The following is a 17,692-nucleotide window of genomic DNA, read 5'->3' as shown; positions in this document are numbered from 1 at the left end:
TTTAAGCTGCTAAATCTGTGGTCACTGATTACTCTGCAATAGAAAACAAACATGGCCACCTTTGTGTCTTCCTGTATTTGTCTTTCTCCTTCTACCTCACTGTCATTCTCTGTCTCTGATGTACAAAAAGCAAAAAGTAAGCCAGACACACAAGAATAATTTTGTCTGTCAAGGTCTAAGAGGAGAGTCCTTCATATGTTTTAAGATAGAAGTCATATTTATAGAACAAGTTTTTGGCATTTAAGATTTTGTGTCTTAAGAAAAACAAAACAAAACAGCTCACTGACTGTGTAAAGTGTAAAGAGGGGATTCCCAGTGATGTGGCTGGCTCTCCCCTGACACCCACAGCCTCAGCTTCCTGGAGCCAGGAAAGGTGTGGCCGGGACTGGGGTGCAATGAGTGAGGCACTTGCCTTCGGTGCAAAGTTTAAGGGAGCACCAAAAACTCAGTCATTAAGATAAGTAACATTTTTTAATTGCAGTGAAACATACACAACACACAGTTAGCCGTCTTAACTATTTTTAAGTGTACGGTTCAATGGCACTAAGTACTTTCACATTGTTATACAAATATTACCTCCCTCCACCCCCAGAACTCTTTTCACCTTCCAGAACTGAAGCTCTGTACACAGTAAACAATAACTCCCCAGATTAAAGTTACTTTTTTTAGGCTATGTTTTTGAGAGCAGTTTTAGCTTCGCAATAAATCTGAGCAGAAGGTATAGAGAGTTCCCACATACCACCTTCCCTAACATGCGCACAGCCTCCCCCATGTCAACATCCCCCACCTGTGGGGTTCATTTGTCACAGCTGATGAACCTATATGGACGCATCATGACCGCACAGAGGCCACAGTTTACCGTAGGGCTCCCTCTTGGTGCTGTCCATTCGATAGGTTCGGACAAATGCGTAATGACACGTATCCACCATCACACTCTCACAGGGGGGTAGTCTCCACACCCTCAGAATCTTACTTGTCCCATATTTTGACATTTTGCTGATCTTTTTACTGCCTCCCTAATCTTGCCTCTTCCAGAATGCCATAGAGTTGGACTCGTGTGGTCTGTAGACTTTCCAGATTGGCTTCTTTCACTTACTGATATGCATTTACATTTCCTAATGCAATATATTTTAAAGATCAAAATGAATGCCAAAAAAAAATTCAGGAGGAACAAAATACCGTTCGAGTCCGCCCTGTCTTCACACTTTAGCTCACACTGCTATCTGATAAAGTAAGAGGGTCCGTCCCCTAAGAAAACTGGGGCATTTCCCTTTGACCATTTGCTGCCAACATTTTGTGCTTATTTCGGGAGACCTTCTAAGCGAATTACTAAGTCGGCCGTGACAGTCTGGAAACAGTCTGGCGGCTGCGCAGACCCCGCCAGGATGTTGGGTGCATTCTTTCTCGTTCCCACCCCTCCCCTGCTGGACGTTTCTGGGAAGTTTCTAGGTGGTGGGTGGTGTAGATTACAGCTGAGAAATCAGCTCAGATCATGCAAATAAATAAGAGGAATGGAGAATCAGCATGGAGCTTCGTCCTCGGCTTCCAGCACAGGCTCCCATCACAGTTTCCAGAGCTTTTACTGGCGTAACTTCAAAATAAGTTCTTTCGGAATTTCAGCAGAAAAGTGCTTTCAAGGATGAGAGAATTACTTAGTGATTGGGGAAAAGGGAAAGTACTGAGCCTTCACCACCCGAGTCTTCCTTGCCCACTCTGCGCCCAAACGGTGCCGTCTGAGGTTGGGATCGAGGGGCGCCGGTGCTGGCAGGTGCTTGGTCCCTCCTGTAACAGGAGGAACTCAGACCACGATGACATCCTCAGGGGGAGACAGCTGCAGGGCCATGGCTCCCCTGAGAGGCGTGTGGATCATCGGGCCGCACATCTCAAATGAGTATGAGAGCTCAGTGCAGTGAATGGAAAGAAACGATGAAATTCCTTTAGAGCCTGGTACAGGGAGAGCCATCAGAAAGCTTCATTGCTAATCTCCCTCTGACGGAAGACGGTTTCTGGGCTTGTCAGATGGCAGGGAGTGGCCTGGTCACTGTTGATCTTGGAGGGTGTGGGACTCGTGAAAGTGAAGGAGGAAATGCTCCAGGCCTGACAGCAACTGCAGTGGGGAGATGGGGCAGGAACGGAGGGGTTGGGGCCGACAAGGCCGTACCCGAGAGGGGAGAGCAATCTGAGGCATGCTGTAGCCCCTTAGAGCGGGCCTGGCCCCTGGCTGGCAGAGTGGCTCCATGCCACCCAGTGCCCTTTCTCCCTCAAGAGACAGGGAAGCAAAGCACTTCCCCGGCCTCCAGGGCGTGTTCCTGAAGAGGTCAAGTGGACAGATCATTAGGGGATCACAGGAAAGACCAACACTTGCTCCTTTCTTTTGTTGATTCTTCTATGTCTATGATGAATGTGCCAGTTTCAAAAGAAATGCAGATCATTTTCATTGTTGATTTTCTGGAAATAGCGCTCAGCTTTTAGGGCAGAAGCTACTTTAATTTTATAGTATCTTATCGAAGGCGTGACTGAAAACCTTGCATCTCTTCCCAGCTTTTATGAGTCTTGATGGGCTGTTGGGTGGATAGGATCCACATCCCTCCCGGGAGTTGTGAGCCACTGTAGGCCGCTCGTCAGAGGCAACTTCCCTGCAGAAAAGGGAGACAGAGGCAGAGTGTGGGTCAGAGCCACACGCCTGTGCTCGGGCCCTTTACATCGATTTCATGTCTGCCCTAGACAGTGGATTAGTCTCTAGATTTTACTGATGAGCAGACAAGTGCTCAGAGAATTTAAAGTCAGACAGTGAGAGACTAGAGTTGCTGGGAGCCCAGCCTTAGGAGGGCTCAGACCTCTGTGCTGGCTGCTCCAGGAGAGCTGCATTTCCCAGAACAAGGGCAGCCCGGGGGCGGGAGGGAGAGCGGAAGGGATCCAAGGGACATGGGTGCTTTGTGAATGAAGTCAAGGCACACAGTGCGTTCATCCAATATTCTAAGACTTCCTTTGAGAAATGGAATATTTTGTTATGCATGTTGCTGGCCCGTGCGGGATAAAATTAAAAGGGCAATCTGGGCTTTGGGTTATTTTTTCCAGAAATGGCCATTCTGGGATTCTCAGGACCTAAATCAAACTGGGCCTTCCCTCAGAGAAAGCAAAGGCCCCAGACATGCTGGCGGCTGATGCAGCTCCCCAGTGCCACCCCACGGCTCCCCGTGACCCAGTCCAATCCCACAGATGCCCACGGCCCAGAGGCAAGAAGCACTTTATCCCTTTGATGCAAGTGAAAAATGTGGTTCAGAGGGGTTAGCAGATTTTCCCCAGTAGCGGGATTTCAGCCCAAGTTTCCTGACAGCAGGTTTCCACCCTAGCCTTGGTGCACTGAGAACGGGTCACCTGTTCATCTTGAGGGCCTGAGACAGGGCTTGTTGTTGAATGGGGAATCTGGGATCCTCTGTCTCTGTCCCAGGACTGAAGGATCCAAATTTTCTTTCCTGCTCCTGAGAGAAGAACCCAGTGCAGCTCCCCAAGCCTGCCAGATGGGCCTACACCTAGGGCTGGGGGATCCAAAGAGCCCCGTGACATTGAATCCCTCCAGCAAGGTGAACATGATGCATTCGTGGTTCTGCAGAAGTGAAAACTTACACTTGGAGCCGCCCAGGAAGCACCTGCAGTGGTTTCCCCTGTGGAAATTATACCCGTGTTGAAGTTTGTCATACAAGGAATGTAGCAGCATGCTGCCATTTATTTAATCAAAAATAGCAAAAATGCATCCGGGCTCTCAGTCATCTATTTTCTTAACAAGAAGCTTCACTGGGACAATCTTCAAAATGGCACATCCCTCACCGCCGAGATTATCTCTGTTCCTGATCATGAACGGCAAAGAAAAGAAGCAAAGGCCAGAAGGAAAAGGGAAACCCTTCAGACCACACAGGTGTGTTTCTGCTTCATCCTCTTTCACAGGGAAGTTCACACAAAAACAAGCAGCACATAAAAATACAACCTCAAGACTTGTGTGTGTGTTCCAGCTCTGTCCCGATTTGCATTCTTGTTTCCATACGTCTTGGCAACATCCTGGGCCTAGGATAGTGAGTTTTCTTTTCTTCCTGGTAGATTTTCTACTCTTTTGAAGTTAGGAAATGTCCACGGTTTCTTTCAAGCATCTTTGGGTGAGTTTTTTTTTTCTTTTTTTTTTTCAGAGTCAGAGCAGGAAAAGGTCATTCAGCTTATCTTGTCCACTTCCTGAAATCCAAACACACTCTCAGAAAACTGCCTCACACCCTATCCATTCAGCATGTGTCTCTGCACTTGGACAGGAGATTTCAGAGCCATTTCGACTTTACAAAAACTTTTGGAGCTGGTCTGAATAGCCTCCAAAGACTTTGAGAAATAACATAGAACGTTTGAGACTAAAATTGGGGTGGTTAGTTCCCTCCTAAGGATGTGATTCAGAAAAAAAATCCTTTCTTTTCTCAGAGAATTCCATCCAAGTTGGCTGCCCAAAACTTCCAAGCAAACTGATGGCTGATATTTTCAAACTCTCGTCCAAATTCTATTTACCCGTTGAGTGGAGGATCTCAGCCTATTCTTAGAGCTTCCTTTATCCTAATTGAAAAATGGGTTGCGTAATTTGCATGTGATAAAAATGAAGGCTCATAAAGGAATCTATAATACTTGCCCACATCAAGTAAAATGTAGCTTAGACTCATTTACAGAATAATAGCATTCTCACTATGCAAAACAAACTAACAAACAAAAAAGGTAAGAATTTCAGTGCAAACTTCCCTACCAAAATAGTCAAAGCTATCTACCTTGAAAAACAGTTACCAGAAGGCAGGTGACCTGCACAAACCACCTAAATTTTCCAAACACAGCACCATCTCTTGGTGAATACTCAGCACCCCTCCTGACAGATTTTTTCCCATTCCAATGTGGAAAAGCAAAAACGTCAAGGAAAGCACATTGCTAAGGAATCAGGAGTGAGAAACACACAACGGTGAATTTTCTCATTCAACAGACAGTCTTAGACCCATACCTGCTGTGGTCTCGGGAACATGACAAGCTGTGGGTTTGTGTGAGTAAGCTCTCAGAGCCACTGCATGCTGATGAAATTAACTCTAAATGGCCACGTTGCTGAATCAACGCGGTTACTCCAGAGGCCTGTGAGGGTTGTGTCCAGTGCTTGCCACCAGGAATCTGTTCGTTGTTATCAGTCCAGACAGTAAATGTATTCATCCATCAACCCTGGCTGTTCATGTGGAAACCCTAAGCCAACACTCATCCGAGGAGTCAGGCTGGGCCCGGGCCACAGAGTGAGACCAGCCTTACAATGCGGGACTTTCTTTTTTTTTTTTTAAATCACATGATCAGACCACAAGATCTGTAGCCATATTTCATTGTCAGAGTTAAAAATAAGACCCAGTCCCCCAAAATCATGACATCCAATTCTTTCTATCAAAATATGATTGTGTTTTTTTAAATGAATTCCAGTGACATTTATCAAGCATCTTTGATGAAGGAGAGACTATTTATGAGTGAATCACTAAGATAAGTTTTTGCAAACTCTTGAAAGAGCACATTTTTAATTTTAATCTTAGAAATTTGGTTACATTTTTTTTCCTGAAATATACTACAAAGTTCCTAACTCTCTTAGGAACTGATTTCTTTATTGTGGTAATATACACAAAACATAAAATTTACTATTCTGACCATTTTGAAGTTTAGAGTTCAGAGGCACGAAGTATCTTCGTCTTGTTGTACCACCATCACCACCATCCATAAGAACCGATTATTTTAGACATAAATTAACCTTGCCTGATGACTTCATACCATGATTACAAATATCCAGTCCTGGGCTGGGTCACTACAGCACTCACAGGAACGAATGGAGTGTTTATGACTCCTTATCCCACATACGAGATAACCTCAGGATGTTAAGCTTTCTGAGGTCTGGAGATGTTTTTTTATTGCCCTTACATTTGTTGTTGTTCTTTGTCTTCTTCCATCAGGTTGTAGGCAGTCATTTTTATCCACTTTCAATACACTCGCCTGAGGTATCTACCCTTTCCTAGTGACCGCAGGGAAAGCCAGTAATCAAACTGGTTAGAATTGTACTCAACCAGGAGTCCCGGTCTGGAGAAAGACTCCCTGTGAGTAACGGGGGTGCACTACCCTGGCAATGCACCCCATGATGTGCATCTGGGCACTTTGTAAAATATTTTTGCTTCTTTCAGGATCTCAACTTGGTCTTAGAGTGTAGTGATTGACATGGATCTGACCTGTGGATGAAGGAGGACTTATTCTTGTGTTATCTTCATTGCCTTAAGCTTCCCTTAACATCAAAAGGCAAAATACACTAATAACATCTGGCAGCCTAGTCCCAACTGTGAAAGCAAGAGAAAATTCAATTTAAGAGACAGAAAATTTAAGCAAATCTCCCTTTTAGGTAGCTATCATTTCCTGCCATAGAAATAAAAGACAGATCCTTCCTATATTTGCTCTCAGTTTGTCATGAACATAACATTTCTCTCCTAAAAATACTCCTCCTACATATGTACCCAGGTAAAGAAATAAACCCTGGAAGAAGCCTAAACATTTAGAGCAACCAGAAAGCAGGCAACACTACAAGGGACTGAACCAGGTGGGTCAGCGATGCTTTCAAATATCTTCTCTCTTTTCAGTTTCAGTATATGCTGGATGGACAAGTATTTTCTCTGAGTATCTACCACCAGCACTTACTTTCGGTCTTTAATTAAGTCAGTGGTTCTCAACTGGGAGTGACTTTGTCTGCCCAGGGAACATTTGGCAATGTCTGGAGACATTTTGATTATCAATGCTGGGGAGGAGGTGCACTTGGCATCTCCTCTCGGTAGAGGCCAGGGATGCTGTTTAACATCCACACAGGATGCACCTATAACAAAGAAGCGTTTGGCCTCGATGTCTGAAGTCCTGAGGGTGAGAAACCTCACGAGCTGCCGAAGTAAGCGATCCAGAGAGTGGCAGGAGGAAGAGATGGGAGCCAGGGAAAGGAGAGGAAAGTGGGCACCCCAGGACTGTCAGTAGGTCACAGAGGTGCAGTGAGATTTATGAAATGTTTGTGGGTAGGAAGAGTCCCTAGAAGTTGATTGGTGAAGCTGGAGGACTATTGCTTACTGAGGTTTGATGCTCAATGTGAATGTGAATGGCCGTGGTAAGGAGTTGGGGCTGCAAGGAGGAGCCCAGCCCAACAGTCCAAGAGCTGCCTCTAAGGGCAGGGTACAGATGTTGTCTCGGGTCTGGAAAAGGGACTTGACTCCAGCTTGATCTCTAAAGAATGTGATGCTCAGAAGAAACCCAATTAATCAATAATAATCAAAGAAACACTCAAGCTCTTCATAATCAAGAAAACACAAATTGAGAAATTGGGGTGCCCTTTTAACCCTTCAAATGACCACATTTCTTTTTTTAATTTTATTTTTTTGAGACGGAGTCTCACTGACTCTGTTGCCCAGGCTGGAGTGCAGTGGCGTGATCTCAAATCATAGGCAACCTCTGCCTCTTGGGTTCAAGCAATTCTCCTGCCTTAGCCTCTCGAGTAGCTGGGATTACAGGTGCGCACCACCACACCTGGCTAATTTTTGTATTTTTAGTAGAGACAGGGTTTCACCATGTTGGCCAGGCTGGTCTTGAGCTCCTGACCTCAGGTGATCTGCCTGCCTCCGCCTCCCAAATTGCTGGGATTACAGGTGTGAGCCACCGTGACCCGCCAAAATGGCCACATTTTAACAGTCCGACAGTATCGGCTTGTGTGGTTTGTCCCTCAGTATGGTTTTGCATATTTCCCAAAGACTGTGTACTCTCGTATTACTTGTGTACTGAAGCAGTCGCAATTGTTATCTACAGGATCGAGTCCATTTGACAAGTTACAAAATGCCAGTCAGGACCCACTACATTTATTTTGTGATCCGTTCATGTTCATGACCCGTGGTCTGAAAAACACGCCGCTAGAGGAAGGAAACTTGTATGAGGGCATGGTTTAAATGTTGTGTTGGGTGATGGTTAATTTCAGGTGTCCATCTGGCTAGGCCACGGTACCCAGATATCTGGTCAAACACTATTCTATGTGTTTCTGTGCAGGTGTTTTTTCATGGGTTAATTTACTTCAGGAGACTTTCAGCAAAGCAGAGTATCCTCCATGATGTGAGTGGGCCTCATCCCACCATTTGAAGGCCTTAAGGAAAAGACTGACCTCCCTTGAGTCAGAGGGAATGTTCCCAGCAGATGGTCCTTTAGACCCAAACACAACTTCCCTAGGTCCCCAGCCTGCCAGCTCACCCTGCACTGTGGGAACTTGCCAGTCCCACAATGGCATGAGCCAAGTCCTCAAATACACTTCTCATCCCCTCTCGAATGCTGAATTTTGTTATGAAAAATACATGGGTCACCTAGGATAGGATGCTAACATCTGTCCTTTCTGGACGGTAGTTTTAGTGGGTTGAATAGTGTTCCCCCCCCCGAAAAAAAAATACATCCACCCATAACTTGTGAATGTGACGATATCTGGAGTCTTCGCAGATGTAATTAAGTTGGGGATTGGAGATGAGATCATCTTGGATTACAGTGGACCCTAAATCCAATGACAAGTCCTTACCATCGCAGACTCCAGTTTTGCTTCCAAAATTCTGAAACTATTCTCAAAAAATATGTTCACGTATTTGAGAGAAAATGAAGACACAACTTACAGGTGTGATGATTTGATCCGACCTGCACAGCAGCTCTTAACCAGCCCTTGTCCCTCTTGGGTAGAATAAATGTATACATTAGAATGTATACATTCCAGTTTCTACATTAGAATACGGTCTTAGACCTTCCCGCCAGTCCTCCCGCCCTCTCTCCCTCACTTTAGCAAGGCTGGAAGCCAGGGGCTCCAGACGGCCCGGCTACAAGATGGAAGTGGCAAGGATCCCGCTCACCCGAGGAGCGCTGGCCTGGAGAGCTGCCTGACCCGGCCTTTAATGAGCAAGAGGTAGACTTTTCTTACGTCACTGAGACCTTGGGGTTTGTTTCCACAGCATGACCTGTTTTTCCTGACTCATACAAGCCCCTGGAAGCATCTGACTCACTAATCCATTGACCTTCTCTAACATCAGCATTTACGGATCCTGCCATCAAAATTCTTCTTTCATTATGAGGGCTCAGTCGGTTCTCCTTAGGATTATTAAACCATTAGTAAAAGTGCATTAAAATCAGTTTATAATCTCTTCCAATGGGATTTCACAAATATCACTCCATAGCCAAATGGTTAACCGCTCTCTTCTGACTCAGAAAAGCATATTGTAATTAGAACACTTTTTGCACAATAATAAAAACAAAGCAGCTTTCGCAGGTTGCGCTGGATGTCAAACGTGGGTAAACCACTCTACTTTGAGCTCAGCTCGGCGCAGGTCTATTTATTTACAGACACTTCAGAAAGAAGGGGGTAGGCCACATCCCTACAACCCAGGGTGTGGAGTGTGGATGCGCTCGTCTGTGTGTTGTGACTAAGTCTTGCTCAGTCCTAATTCTTCCTGGTCAAAAACTGCTATTTTTAAAAGACTCCTTGAACACAAAACCCTTCAGATGTGATGGAGACGTGGCCAAGGGAAGCAGCGAAGTGTAGCAATGGTGTGATGTGAACGCAGGCTCTGAGCCCAGATCCCAAATCCTGACACCCACCAGCAGCTGTGCATGTTTGAACTTACGAACCCATTTCCGCAGGTGGAAAATGGGCAAGTAAGCTTACCCTTGGCCTTGTCAGGAGCATGAGAAGGCCTCAGCAGGGAGCCTGGCTAGTCCTGCCCCCGGGCTCAGCGGTGGTTCTTCCTGTAGTCCTGCTGACCAGAAGGAATGTCACAAATGTCTCCTGCCCACAGGAGGCCTGGGGAAGATGGAGGAGGCCGCCCATCTCTAGGCACCTTCCACAGAACACTGGCCCCCACATGTCAATGGTGCAACAGCTCGGTCCTGGTAGCTGATACCTTAGCTGTCCCGGAATTCCAAGAGCAGCTTTGGAAGAGCTAGTTGGGTCCTTCCAGGGGGCATGGAAAGGAGGACCAAGGCCTTACCTGACTGAGGTGAGGAGCAGACACCATGGGGAGTGGGGAAAGAGAGAACTACAGCCCAGAAGGCACTTCCTTTACAGAATGCCGAGGCCAACTCAGGCAAATGTCAAGACCAGGAAAAGCCACCAACTTCAATTCAATTAAACGCATAGGACTGACTTTCAAGAAGGAATAATCTGGGTATTGACAAGTTTGTCTTCAAGTTAAGGCAAGAGAGAGAAGTCTTGAAGGATATTCATTAAAGTGTTCCTGGTTATCCCTGGATGGTGGCATTTAGTGTGATGTTCATGCTTATTTTACAAAAGCAACTAAGCTACTTTGAATAAGGGAGGAAAAGGAAATACGAAAGAAATACCCAAGTTCTGAGTCAGAGATGTGACTTCAAATCCCAATTCCACCACCACCAGCTGTGACCATGAACAGTCCCAGCATTACCGAGGGCCTCAGTTTCTGCATCTGCAGAATAGGAATAATAGTACCTATCTCCTAGGATTATCGAAGCTTAAAGTGGATAATTTAGGATATGCCAAACATCTGGAATCACGCTCAAAAAGTGGTAAAGAATTTAGAAGATATTTTTCTTTAACACTCCAAAACAACTTTCAGGGAAAGTAATTTTTCATGGAAGGTGCTGACTTTATTGGAGACCGACCATCTCCTCATCACAGTCTACTCCAGGAAAATCAGAGGGAGGTGGGGAATGTTGTACCCAACTTTCTAATGTCTCTAAGACGTGGGTGGCAAGGGTAGGCTGTTAGTACTCCAGAATAATGTTGCTATCCACCCATTCGGGGCTTAGCATCACAGCCAAACTGAGATCCAGACCCCAGAGAAGCCGTGTGAATCAACAGCAACTGTGCAGCCCCCCACCCATGCAACCCCACCCCAGACCTGGCGTCCCACTCACTGAGGCTCTGGCCAGGTGGCGGTGACTCAAACCTTCTCCATTTTAACTTGGCATCTCAGAGCTTTTGGATGGAGTCCACAAATACATGAGACAAAAATAGGCCAGCATACCCTCCCTTGCCAGGCCCTCATTGTTGAGGGATGAGATGAGGGCTGGGCAAGCAGTTACACAGCTGAAACCAGGGCCCTAGAACCCAGCTCTGCCACGCATGGGCACCCCACAGCTTTGCCCACAGTGTCTGCTCTTTGTTCTCGGTTTCTCCTCTACTTCTCCTCCACCTCCCATTCTTGGTGATCCATCTTTTTCCAAAAGTTGACAGGTTGGCTGGAGACAATTCCCCCTGGCGGCTTTTCTGTCTTTTCCACCTTTAGTTTAAGTGTCCATGAGGGCTGGTGATCCGTTTTAGGTCCTCCACACCTTCCTGGGCAATCCCTCTGGGCCCCCACACCTCCACACCCTCCACCTTCCCAGCTCCTTCCTCCCAGGGCCTAGAGCTTTTCCTTCTTTCCATCCTCTATGCACTGTTTCACCCCAACATGTATGTTATTGTTTTACTGTGGCATCAACCATTCTTGGCGACTTTTCCCAGGGCTTGCAATTTTGTAGCAGAGAGAGATTTTCTATCTAAAGCAAAATGCTGGTCTTGTTTAAATAAATAATAATAAGATAAAAGAATCAGGCACTGTAGGGGTATTTGGCCCACAGCCATCCTGTCTCAGCAGGGTCCTTTTCATTGAGGGAAGCATTTTTCATATCCATAATTTGCCCTTTTCTCTAACCCAGGGTGCACGCTGCCATGACCCTTGGTGACAATGTCCCCTGTGGCCTTCCTCCAAGGCTTGCTCCAGCAAGCTCTGACATGCTGTCCTCCCTGACCTTCTGGGCTGCGGCTTCTCCGACCTCCCCTAGCTCCTACAGACAGAGGAGGAACAGCAAGGCACAAGGTAAGACAAACACCCCCTAGGCCAGGCCACTCCTCGCTGCCACTCTGGGACAGCCAGGCAAAAGGCAGATGGCCCCAGCTCTGGATGCCTCTCCTCCTCTGGACCCTAACCCTAACCCTAAGCCGCTAGAACACTCGTGGGAGAAAGGTGACCTGCTTTGAGGCTCACCTCCCTGCATGTACATCCATCCGGCTTCTCTCACCATTCGGCTTCTCTCAAGAAGGAACCTGGTGTCTGCCAGCCGTGGGTCTTCATCCCCGCTCTGGTATTGCTCTCATGTGGCCACATAACCTTGAATGTCTGACCTTCAGTTTCTTCATGTGTCCAGTGGTGAAGATGATCCCCACTTTGCTAGAAGTGAGAATTGCCTAAAAGAAAATAGGTGATATGGCGGCATGTTTGTTGAGCTAGGAGGACTTGGAACAAAATTAGCTTCTGCACCGGCTGTGCTGGAGCCAGGCAGGCCGCTCCAGTGTGGCCCTGTTTTTCCTGGTTTGTGTCCCAGGAACCTGCCAACCCTCATTGTCCCGGATTTTCCCTTTGACTCCAAATGCCGTCTTTTTTTTTTTTTTAATCAAGCCTCTTTATTTTTGTTATTATCTCGTCAACATACTGCCCTCTGATTTGCCCCCATTAATGACTCGTGCCCTTTCCAGAGTCCAGCACACCGTATTTATATTCTCTTTCAACTGTCCTTAAAAAGGTTCCATTTGTCACCTCCGCCCCGCTCAGAGGCGCCCGGACTCTGGGGCCAGGCCCTGGCGGGCTCCCGGGCTCCTCCGATCGCTTCCCTGACAATCCGGGCCGCAGGGCCGGCCCAGCGGGTGTCGCACGGGAGGGCACGTTTGGGTGGCTCACGCCGTGTTGCTCTTCCCTGTGTGCTTTATGGGAACACGTTCGTGCCTGCGCCCCGCGGGGCAGAGCCGTCTCCCCGCCCCGCACGCCGCGCCCGCAGCCCCCGCTGCCCGCAGCCTCTTCCCGACGCCCCCGGCCGCGCGCCCACCGGCCCGCCGCGTGCTGTGCGGGGCTTCCGCTCCTGCGCACGAAGGCTTCTGCGAGCTTTCTGGGAAGCAGCTGGGGGGTGGGGAATCTGCGGAGGAACGGCGCTTTCTACATCAAAAAATAATAATAACAGCGCGTACGGTGAGCGCCGGGGGCCGGAAACGGTGCGGGATCCGCTCGGGGCGGGGCGGCGCGGCCAGCGAATGACAACAGTGCCCCCTGGTGGCCGATGCGGCCGGGCCCGAGAGAGCGCGGGTCGAGTGCGAGCCAGGCTTCACCACGCAGCCTCCCCGTTCACCCCACTGAAACCATCACTGAGCAGTGACGAGAATTCCCCGGGAAGCATTGAGGCCAGGAAGAAGCCCAGGAGAAAAATCCGAATCTCATTGTTTTTAGAGTATGGATTTATTTATTGTCCCCAGATAGCAAGCTGAATTTCTGAATAGTTCAGAGCTCGCAAAAGAAGCCAAGACCTTTCAGGGCATTTTACAATGTTGCTTTTTATAAACAAAATATTTAAACCATTACTATCACAGTTATTGGGGGATTACTGTTGAGCGGAAATTCTTGTGAAACTCCCAAAAGAAAGGGTCGTTTGTGCTTCTTTGGCCTTAAGTAAAAATGTCCTGTTTAGTGTGTACACGTCTTCATATTTAATTATTCAGACTGTGCACTTTGTACATAAACTCAGCACTTAGGTTCTCTGTGAGCCCGAAACCTGGCTTCTGTGCTCATCCATAGACCCAGTGAGAGCACAGAAGCCAAGCCTGGTGGAGCCTGTGTCTACCAGGGCATTTCACTAAAGCTTCAGCCACTCACTGTAAATATCTCCCATCGAGGCTGAGGAAAAGTTGTAGCATACTTGGAAATTGGGGTGGAGTATCGTCATCCAAAAAGGCAGATTTCTTTTGGTGTTTTCCACACCCGGCTGTGTCACTGTGAAGCCTCAGCTCTCCCAGTCTCCCCATAAACTGGAGGAATCCTAGTGTTTCCTGTCCTGCCACATCAGGTGTGGAAAAGATTCTTTTTTTTTTTTTTGAGGCAGAGTTTTGCTCTTGTTACCCAGGCTAGAGTGCAACGGTGCAACCTTGGCTCACTGCAACCTCTGCTTCCCGGGTTCAAGTGATTCTCCTGCCTCAGCCTCTGGAGTAGGGAGCTGAGATTACAGGCACCCGCCACCATGCCTGGTTATTTTTTTGCATTTTTTAGTAGAGACCTGGTCTCACCATGTTGGCGAGGCTGGTCTCAAAATCCTGACCTCAGGTGATCCACCTGCTTCGGCCTCCCAAAGTGCAGAAATATTCTTAAGATGGATTTTTGGTAAGTACTTCGATCAACTTTATGAAAGCTACCTTCGGTAACATAGAAAACTGTATATGCACATACTTAGATACAGAGCTCCCAGGGAGAAAGTGCTCTGAACATTACAGGTCAAATCTGCCCCCAAATAAGTTGATAGAACTTCAAGGAAGCATGAAAGTGGCCTCGTGCATTTTTATTTTATAGAGCATAAGTGCCTAATAAATGAATGTGTGGGTCTGAAGAAAGTGGTATTTTCTAATGAAGTTATAAGTGTCACAGTCCAGAAAAGTAGAACCCAAACAAACACAAAAAGGAGTGTGCAAGGCCCACACCACGCTGCACAGACTCTTCCCGCCTGGTGAATGCTCAGCAAGAGGCCAGGCCATAGGCGAATGCTCTGCAAGGGGCCAGGCCACAGGGAGGGAGAGAAAGGTTGCCGGCATGAACACCAGGTGACCCCGTGAAGTGAAGTGTGTGCTTCTGAGAGCAGGAGTCCCCCAAGTGAAGTGGGCGATGGCCTCTACCACCTTGAGAACTCGTCTTCCACTGTTTTTAAAGCTGCCTTCTGTTTTGTTTTAGTTGTAGTGAGATACACCTAACATAAAATTGACCCTCTTGACCATTTTTAAGTGTGCAGTTCAATGGCATTAAGTACACTCACATTGCTATGCAACCATCACCACCATCCATCTCCAGGACTCTCTCCTCTTCCCAGATGGAAACTGGCCCCAGGACACACCAACTCCCCATCTTCTCTCCCCCCGCCCCGGAAACCCCCATTCCGGTCACTGTCTTTGTGAATTTGACCACTGGGAACCTCACACAACATTTATCCCTTTTATCTCAGGATTACTGCACTGAGCATGATGTCCCCCAGGCTCATCCATGTTGTAGCGTGTGCCAGGTTTCCCTCCCTGTTAAGGTGAGTCACGTTTCATCATACGTACCCATCACATCTGCTTATCCGTCCCTCTGTCCGGGGATCCTTATCCGTTCCTCTGTCCGTGGATCCTTATCCGTCCATCTGTCCGTGGATCCTTATCCGTCCATCTGTCCAGGGATCCATGGACGCTTGGGTTGTTTCCACCTTCTGCCTAACGTGAATAACACTTCTGTGAACGTGGGTGTACAAATCACTCCTTGAGACCCTGCTTTCAATTCCTCTGGAGATATACCCAGAAGAGGGATTGCTGGATAATGTGGTGATTCTGTTTAATTTTTGGAGGAGCCACTATACAGATTTCCGCGCGGCCGCACAGCTTTACCTTCCCACCCGCAGGTCCGAAGGGTTCCACTTCCTCCACATCCTCACCAACGCTGGCTGTTTCTGGGTTTTTGACAGTGGCCATCCTGATGAGTATGAGGTGGTAGAGCTGCCTGCTTTTTGATTAATGTGACGATCACACCCTCTGCCTGGGAATTTTACAGAATGGTGATGACTTTTTGTGGCATCTCAGGAAAGAAAATAACTTCATGGAGGTCCTTAGTCAGAATCTACTCAGTATAGGCTCACATGAGATTTCGCCTCCCCCGGGAGTCACAACCGCTAATATACTTCTTCCTTCTGCTCTGCCCCCCACAAATCGCCCTGCCAGTCACCACCTACAGGGAGATTGGGAGCTGGTAGAGGAAAGACACCCTAAATCCCTGAGGTCAAGCAAAGCCCTGGGGAGGCGCCATGGGATCCCTGCCTCGGGCCTGCCTAGACAGTGTGTGAATGAGTCTCCCAGAGAGTTTCCCGCTCTGACCTCGAGGGCCAGCCTGCCTGTGTGGCCGTGAGCTGCTTTCTTCCCAGAGGAACTTACTCGCGGCAGCAGCAGGACTCCACAGCCTCAGGGGCAGCCTGGGTATGTGTGTTCCTATGCCATGGTTGTATGTCCATGGGTGTGTGTTTCTGTGTGTGTGCGTGTGTGTGTGCGCGGGGGGTTAGGGGGGGTGTTTGGCAGGACCAATGTGTCTTGTGTACTCAAGGACAGATTCTTTCAAGCCAGTCTTCTTTCTGGTGCTCTGCTCCCTGCATTTCCACTCATGCTGTGTGGCTGGTTAACATTTGTTTATCGTGCGCTTCCCCTATTAAAATTTCTTTAGGCCAGCCAGGCGCGATGGCTCATGCCTGTAATCCCAGCACTTTGGGAGGTTGAGGCGGGCAGATCACAAGGTCAGGAGATTGAGACCATCCTGGACAATATGGTGAAACCCCGTCTCTACTAAAAATACAAAAATTAGCTGGCGTGGTCGTGCATGTCTGTAATCCCAGCTACTCAGGAGGCTGAGGCACGAGAATCACTTGATCCCAGGAGGCAGAGCTTGCAGTGAGCCAAGATTGTGCCACTGCACCCCAACCTGGCGACAGAGTGAGACTCCATCTCAAGAAAATTTTTTTCTTTTTTCTTTAAGCCATGGCGAACTGGGGAGCTATCCTGGTTGGGTGAAGGTCCAAATCACCTCCCCATCCCAAGGGTCACTTCTCTAGAGAGAATATGACACATGCAAGAACCGAAACCTCCCAGGAGCTGCTTGTCCACCTTCAAGAAAGGTTCAGACAGATGTCCAAGGTGGTGGATGGAACTCCTGTTCCCCTTTTCCTCTACTTGGAAAATCTAGCCACGCCGTGGCCCAACGATGGAGAAGAAGCCGAGAACCGGGCAAGGGTCTCTTTTCCTGCAACTGTGGCTTTTCTGGCTGAGCTGCCGGTTGGATGCTCATTCCCAGCTCCACATGGCGGCGGCCTTGCTGCATCCTGCCTGGGCTCAGGCCTCTACGCTGCCCTCGCTCCTTTTCTGTCTTCCATGTACCTGCCAGGCCTTGATTTTTCTTGGTCTGGCTCAGGGTCTTCAACCAGCCACCTTTCCCAGCTCATCTGGGATCCTTTGTTTCCTTCTCCAAACCTATTTCTGGATGATTGGGCAGCTGTGGTGATCCTGGAGCTCTGGGCTTCCATACCTGTCACCCCCTGTCACGGAAATTCCCTTGGTCTCCAGGGCTCAAGCAGACGGCAGCATGACTCCTATAGGATGAGCAGTAGCCAAGTGTGGCTGGCCTTTGCCTTCTAAGAAAGGTGGTGTTTCCTGGCATCTACAGGGCCTTCGCCACTCTTGAGGGATCTCCAGCCCCTCTGCTCCCAAGTGGGACTGCCTCCCAGCACTGAATCTTCTGACTGCCACGGGTTTCACTGAGCCAAGTGGACGGAGGGTTGGCCTGCTTCAGCTGAGGGTGTGTGTGCTGTCGCCAGCATAGGGGTGGGAGTGGCTGGCCTGTCACAGGAACGTCTTGGGCCTTCTGGCAGGCATCCCTGAGGGTGGCTTGGACCCCAGTGTGGCCCTCTCGGGGTTCCCAGGTTTGCTTGGCCTTTTCTTCACTTTTTTGGTGAGGGGGCCTTCAGTCTTGGAATGGCTCCATTCCAAGAGTCCCTGGAGACACACACTCACTCCACCTGCTCACGAGCCTGGTGCTCGCATCACAGCGCCCGCCACCGT

At 48.3% G+C, this 17,692-nt stretch overlaps 1 long non-coding RNA gene across 1 annotated transcript; it reads right to left on the bottom strand.

Annotated features, from left to right (window-relative positions):
• Positions 1-454: 454 nt before the first annotated feature.
• LOC105507101 lies at positions 455-13,093 on the bottom strand. Its single transcript, XR_001001039.1, has 3 exons — positions 13,055-13,093; positions 12,081-12,280; positions 455-2,636 (listed from the first exon to the last, which is right to left on the bottom strand). It is a non-coding gene; the product is annotated as an uncharacterized LOC105507101 (long non-coding RNA).
• Positions 13,094-17,692: the final 4,599 nt, after the last annotated feature.

This window comes from Colobus angolensis, unplaced genomic scaffold (genome assembly GCF_000951035.1).
Source record: "Colobus angolensis palliatus isolate OR3802 unplaced genomic scaffold, Cang.pa_1.0 Scaffold144, whole genome shotgun sequence".
Classification (NCBI taxonomy): Eukaryota; Metazoa; Chordata; class Mammalia; order Primates; family Cercopithecidae; genus Colobus; species Colobus angolensis.
This window is presented reverse-complemented; position numbering and strand designations above follow the sequence as displayed.